The sequence below is a fragment of the Zingiber officinale genome, chromosome 4B, assembly GCF_018446385.1.
Source record: "Zingiber officinale cultivar Zhangliang chromosome 4B, Zo_v1.1, whole genome shotgun sequence".
NCBI classification, from domain to species: domain Eukaryota; kingdom Viridiplantae; phylum Streptophyta; class Magnoliopsida; order Zingiberales; family Zingiberaceae; genus Zingiber; species Zingiber officinale.
Window position 1 is genome coordinate 133,342,127 of NC_055993.1, and position 6,078 is coordinate 133,348,204.

A 6,078-nucleotide genomic window follows, 5' to 3' on the forward strand; every position below is an offset into this window, starting at 1 on the left:
ACGAAAGGTGAATCATTTTTACCCTAATAAGCTCATTCTAAAATTAGCTCCTGATATAATCTGTGAGACATTTGAAATTTAATGAGAAAATGGAAAAGAAAAAAGCATGCAAAATATGTTTTGGTAAAGGTTTCTTTAAATCCAAAAAATAAGACATTTTTTTTGATAAATTACTCATGTACAAAATCTATTATATGTATAGGCGCGTGCATTTGTATTATGTGTTTGTGTGGGTTGAATGTTGTGTGAATGTTTGCTCTAATGTGTTTGATGTACATTTATATGTGCCTATGCTAATATATGTATTGTTTGCCCTCGTGCTAGTATGTGCTTGTGATCGTTTGCGCTATTGTCTTGTGTTTGTTGTTTGCAAGCACATACGCTATATGGGTTGTGTTGTGTTGGTGTCTATGCTATAGTGTGTTTGTTGTGTGTCGTGCTAATGTGTTGTTTGTGCCAATGTGTTTTGTGTTGTTTGTGTGCTAATATATATGTTTGCACTAATATATGTATGTGTTCGTCTATGTTAGTTTTATGTGCGCACATAATTCATGCATGTGAAAGAATTGCATTCTCGTATCTTAACCAAACATTCTTATCTCATTAAAGTCTCCTGAGTCTGAAATGTAAAGAAACACTAAAGATATTGCATGTCTTGCTTTCTCATCTCTCCACAAAAGTTTGAGAAGATCATGTTCAAAAATGAATCCTCAAAAAGTGTTTCATCTTCCTTCACCCCTATCTTTTGTAATTTTTTTATTCTCTGCAGTGCATGAGACAAATATATGCATTCAATATGATTTACTAGATTTTTAGATGAGAATACAATGAAAATCTATTTTTATCCTTCAAATTTTTTTTTTAACTATCATCATATTCAATTATTTTAACCGATTAATTTCGGGATGAGTGGTTAGGTCTTATGTATTTTTTTTTATTTCCTATCAGGTAAATGTGAAAGTGTTCCCAATTGATGGTTTAGTAATTTAGCATCTCAAGTTTATTATTTTATTAGAGAAAAATACTTTATAGTGTAAAGTGATTGAAAATTGAACCGCGAAGGCATACTTCAATATTCTTTGTTATAATTACACGTTGAAAAGTACACAATTATGGTAAAAAACAGATGAATACGTTCGTTTCCAGTCTCCGTTAATTCATCCTAAGGTCAACATAGCAGTTCGGATCCTCTGTCCCGAACTGTCTCTGTCTCCATGTCCCACTGCCGATCGAACGGTCCAGATTGCATCTCAAGGATGCATTGCATATCACAAGAATATTGCACGCATCTTAAAGATGCAATGCATCCTTGAGATGTAATCTGGACCGTCCGATCGGCAGTGGGACATGGGGACAGAGACAGTTCGGGACAGAGGATCTGAACTATCAACACAGAGGAGGTAAATTATGGGCGGCTACTAGTCTTTGGAATAGTGATTAGCACATAAAAGAAGTATTTACCTTGGTTTTATTGAGATTCGAACCCCAAATTTTATTGTGAGTTGAAAAGTACATAAGAATAACGATTGTGGAGGGTGAGAAAAAGAATAATTTGATGCAGCACAGTGGGTAAGGATACAATCTTCACAGTGGGATCCTATTTTTTTAAAAATTTAATGGCATGATTTATTATTCTTTATAAAATAATTATTTTTTAATAAAATTTAAATTTTACTAATAAAATTTGGTATATATTTAAAAAAAACTAAATAAGTTTTGAAAATTTTAATAAATTATAAAAATTAACGACTTAAATAATTTTTAATATATTTAATTTTTTTTATTGTGTTATTTTTCTTAAGAATTTGAGTGTTATTGGGAAAAAGTGATTACGCTCAATCCAGGAGTTTTTTACCGTCTATCTTTAAGTTATGTGAGAAGAGGTATATCACAAGATTATTTTATAATCAACCATTGCCAAGTTAGCTAGAGGGTGAAAGGAACTTTTTTTTTCAGAAGATATGTGTCCATCGGAAATTAATCCTTTGTCATATTATAATAAATCTGTCACCCTTTAATTAACTGAGTATCTTATATTTGCGAAAAAAAATTGAGTAGGTCAAATAATAAGAAAGAGATCATTTTTAAGTCGAATCACTGTTGATTGATTTCTTCCATCATTAACCTTTCTATGCTCATGTGTTTGCATTATTTTTATCCACTGAGGATAACTCAACTCCGAGCAATTTGAGTTTTCTTCCTGAATCATCTAGTTCGAGTGTCATCAATGAGAGTGTAGGAGTCAACCCTAATGGTGACATGAAAGAATTTGGATGTTCGTTGTCGGATAACCTTTGTTGTCTCCAAGTCCAAAGAATAGGTTATGATTAGTGAGCCAAAAAATATACCTCATTCTTCGATCGTCATTATCCCTTTATAGCTTTACTGAGTAGTGATATATTCCTTTTGTAACGGTCGTCAACCTCCGTTAATGACCCCTCCTAATGGCTCCAACGGTCTCCCCCCTCCATCTAATGATCCATGTGTTTTATTTTTGATTGCCTTTATGACCCATCATCCCTTCCTAAAATGTTTCATTTTCAGATTTATCTAATGGCCGCTAAAAAAACTTCTATTAGGTTGGATTGGCCACTGGTCATCTCAGGGCTAGTAGTAACTGGATCTATATTTATTTTTTTTCATTTTCAGATTAAGTCTTCGTCCGCATACATTCCTAAACTCCCCGAGTCCCAAGTGTCAGAGTGCCCAACGATCATCAATATATACACTTGAGTTTCGAGTACCAAAGCCAGCGCAATCCCGAGCACTCCCTCGCCCAAGACTCGAGTGTTGAGCACCGTATTCTCCCCCTCTTTGGGCCCAACTCAGTCGGGCCCATCTTTCAACACAACCCATATATCTCATATGGGATCCTCTGGTCACGTCTATCCTGGTCTGCCCCTGGACCAGGGGCAGTGATTTGAGAGATTCAATGGTCCCCACCTGTTTAACGGGTGAGGACCATTAAATCTCTCCAATCAGTATAGTGGACTAGGGTCTAGTCCACTAAAAGTGGACCAGAGGATCCCTACTCCATATATCCTAACTTCTCAAGCTTCCCTACATCATGAAATAATACCTTAGGTGGAAAGCTTAAAATGGGATAAAAGAGGAAAAGACAGCTTAAAATGGGATAAAAGATGAAAAGAGTAGAGTGAGGATATTACATCTTTGATCTCGGAGAGCCCCAAGGGTGGAGGCGAAGGGGCAAGAAACTCGAGCATTCTTCAAGTCTAGAAGAAGAGGGAGTTTTCTAACCAAACGGTCGAAAAAGAGAAAGGAGTGGTCGGTCGGTAGGGTGAAGAAAAGTATATTCTGTAAGACCGTTAGATTCGATAGAGGGGGGGGTGAATATCGATTCGAAAATCTCGAGTTAAAACGCAGCGGAAAAGTAAGGAAGTAAAGAGATGAATACGGTTGATTTTTACTTCGTTCGGAGCCTGTGACGACTCCTACTCGAAGGCTCGTACTCCTTGAGTACTTTCGTTGGGCAATTCACTAGCAATTCGGATAATTACAATTTACGTACAAATATTGCTAATGAAAGAAAAACAAAGCTATACCGATAACTAATGAATTAAAAGAAAACCGGAGTGAGTCGTCGGAGCTTTGTGAACGTCGTTGGAGCGCAGAGTAGCAGAGTGATTGAACTCAGAGTTCTCAGAAAACAGATATCTTGAAGCTCCTGCCTGGGGCTTCTTTTATATGCTGCTCCGGGCGCCTGGAATGTGACGTAACACTCCCAACCAGCATGCTCCAAGTGTCAACGTCGCCCTGGGGATAAAACTTACCTCCGGGCGCCTGGATACCTTCCGGGCGCCCAGAACCATCCCGGGCGCCCGGACCCTCACTGTTTCCTACCTGCAAAACAGTGTTAGTCCGAGGCAAATAAAAACCCTGCAGCACAGATTGTAAGCACATTTTTATAGATACGCTAAGTAATAAAAATTAACAACAAGAGTATGACTTAGATTCCGTCTTTCCGAGACCGGAATCTAGTCACGATCTCGACTTAGATATCCGAAATGGATCTAAGCCGGATCGACGCCTAATGTTCCCTTCCCGGGAACGCGTCCTCGCAGTCACTCCCCTCCAGTGACTTACCTCACTTACCTGCCAGACGTCCGGTCAGCCCGTCGACCCGTCTGGACTTCTTGCCAGCGATCCGGTCGGCCCGCTTGGGCTTCTCGCCACTATCCGGTCAGCCCGTCGACCTAGCTGGACTTCTCGCCAAGCGTCCGATCAGCCCGTCGACCCGCTTGGACTTCTCGCTAGCTATCCGGTCAGCCCGTCGACCTAGCTGGACTTCGTGCCAGACATCTGGTCGGCCCGTCGACCTGTCTGGACTTCTCCTGCACACTTTATCAAAGTGTTAGACAACAACAGACTAACTTAACCTGATTTGTCATTCATCAAAACCTGGGTTAAATCGTTAGTGCTAACCGCACCAAAAATCTCCCCTTTTTTGATGGAATGACAACCTGGTTAAGTTAGTGAAAACATATGCAAGAAAAAACAAGCATTTAAAGGGTTTTTAAGTTAGTTTGTATTTTCAATTCTGGTTTAGCTAACTTAACCACCTAACCCTCCCCCTTTGGCATTCATCAAAAAAAATAAGCAAGAGTAAACAAGTATAGTGTAGAGTTACTGTAGAAAGTTATTAATTTAAGAAACAACTTATTTTGGAAAAAATCTACGTTTGATTCAAAATTCAAAGAAACTGATAAAAGTGTAATCTTTAAGCCCAAATTAAAAGATAGTCAAGTTGCCTTGGGGGAGTCAAGTTGAATTTTGAAAAGTATAAGTTTAAAGTTAATCAAGTTTAACTTTTCAAAAGTGTAAAATTTTTTAAATCAGGTTTTTCAAATTAGATTTTAAGTAACATTTACTTTTCAAAAGGTAAATTCTAATTTTCAAACATTAAGTTGAATTTAGTTTTCAATTTTGATATTTTCAAAACAAAGCAACATTTTTCAAAAGCAAGTAAAATTTTAGCCAAAATAAATTTGCTAAGTTTGGAAAGTTTAATTTTCAAGCATATGTTACAAAACTGACTAAATTTAAATGTAATAATTTTTAATTGAAAATCAATTTTAAAAATTAGGTGGGATTTTTAAACTTCCAAACTTTTAATTAATTTCTCCCCCTGAACCTGATATCTAAGATAAAGCTTTTGAAAATATTTGCTAAGAATTTTTAATATAAGATTTTCAAAGTAATTGGAGTAGAATTTTCAAAAGAAATTTAAAAAAAAACGCTTTAGTTAATCCTCCTAAATTTGATACTCAAATTTACATAGCTGTCTAACCAATTAGTTACTAACTAACTATCAGAAAATAGTAGTTTTCACTTGGTTAGTCAGATTAAGTTGATTATAAGCAGTCAGTGTTTGACTTGACTGATGAGCTTAATCTGATTAATATCTGAGTTGTATTTAACGTCCAGACTTATGCCGATGCACTGATATAAGCATCTTAAGTCCAGACAGTTGACCTATGCATCTCACCCCTTTCTATGTTTTTCAAACACAAGCAAGGTAAACCTAAGGTGTTGGTGAGATGCTCAAAACTAATCCTATGGGTACATGCTTTCTAAGGATTCAAAAACTAATCTAAGGCCAAAACTGTTTTTGAAAATCTAAAAATGGAAAGTTTTGAAAACAGACAAGTTTAACCTATAATTTGATAAAACCATTTTGACAGTATTTTGAATTTTCCTAGTCTATGGAGCATATTATCAATGTAAGTCTAGCAGAAATATCACTAGATAAATTCAAAATAGTTTACAGGTGATGTAGCTCCAGAAGTGAGTCATAACTAGATCTACTGAGATGACGAAGGCGGTGGTCCAAATCCCAAAGATCGGAGAAGCGCCATCAGCTCAGTGTGTCGGGTTTCCCCGGCAGCTCGTAGCTCGGCAACCTCTCGTCGTATGTCCCGATGAAAATCAGAGTTCTCCTGCTGGAGACTCGCCATAGCTCTCTCTAATCCGGTCATACGGTCGGAAATAGTGCGGGGAGCGTGTCCTCGTGCTCTAGCTGGTGGTGGTGGTGGAGCCGGTGCGACTTCCTCTGGAAAT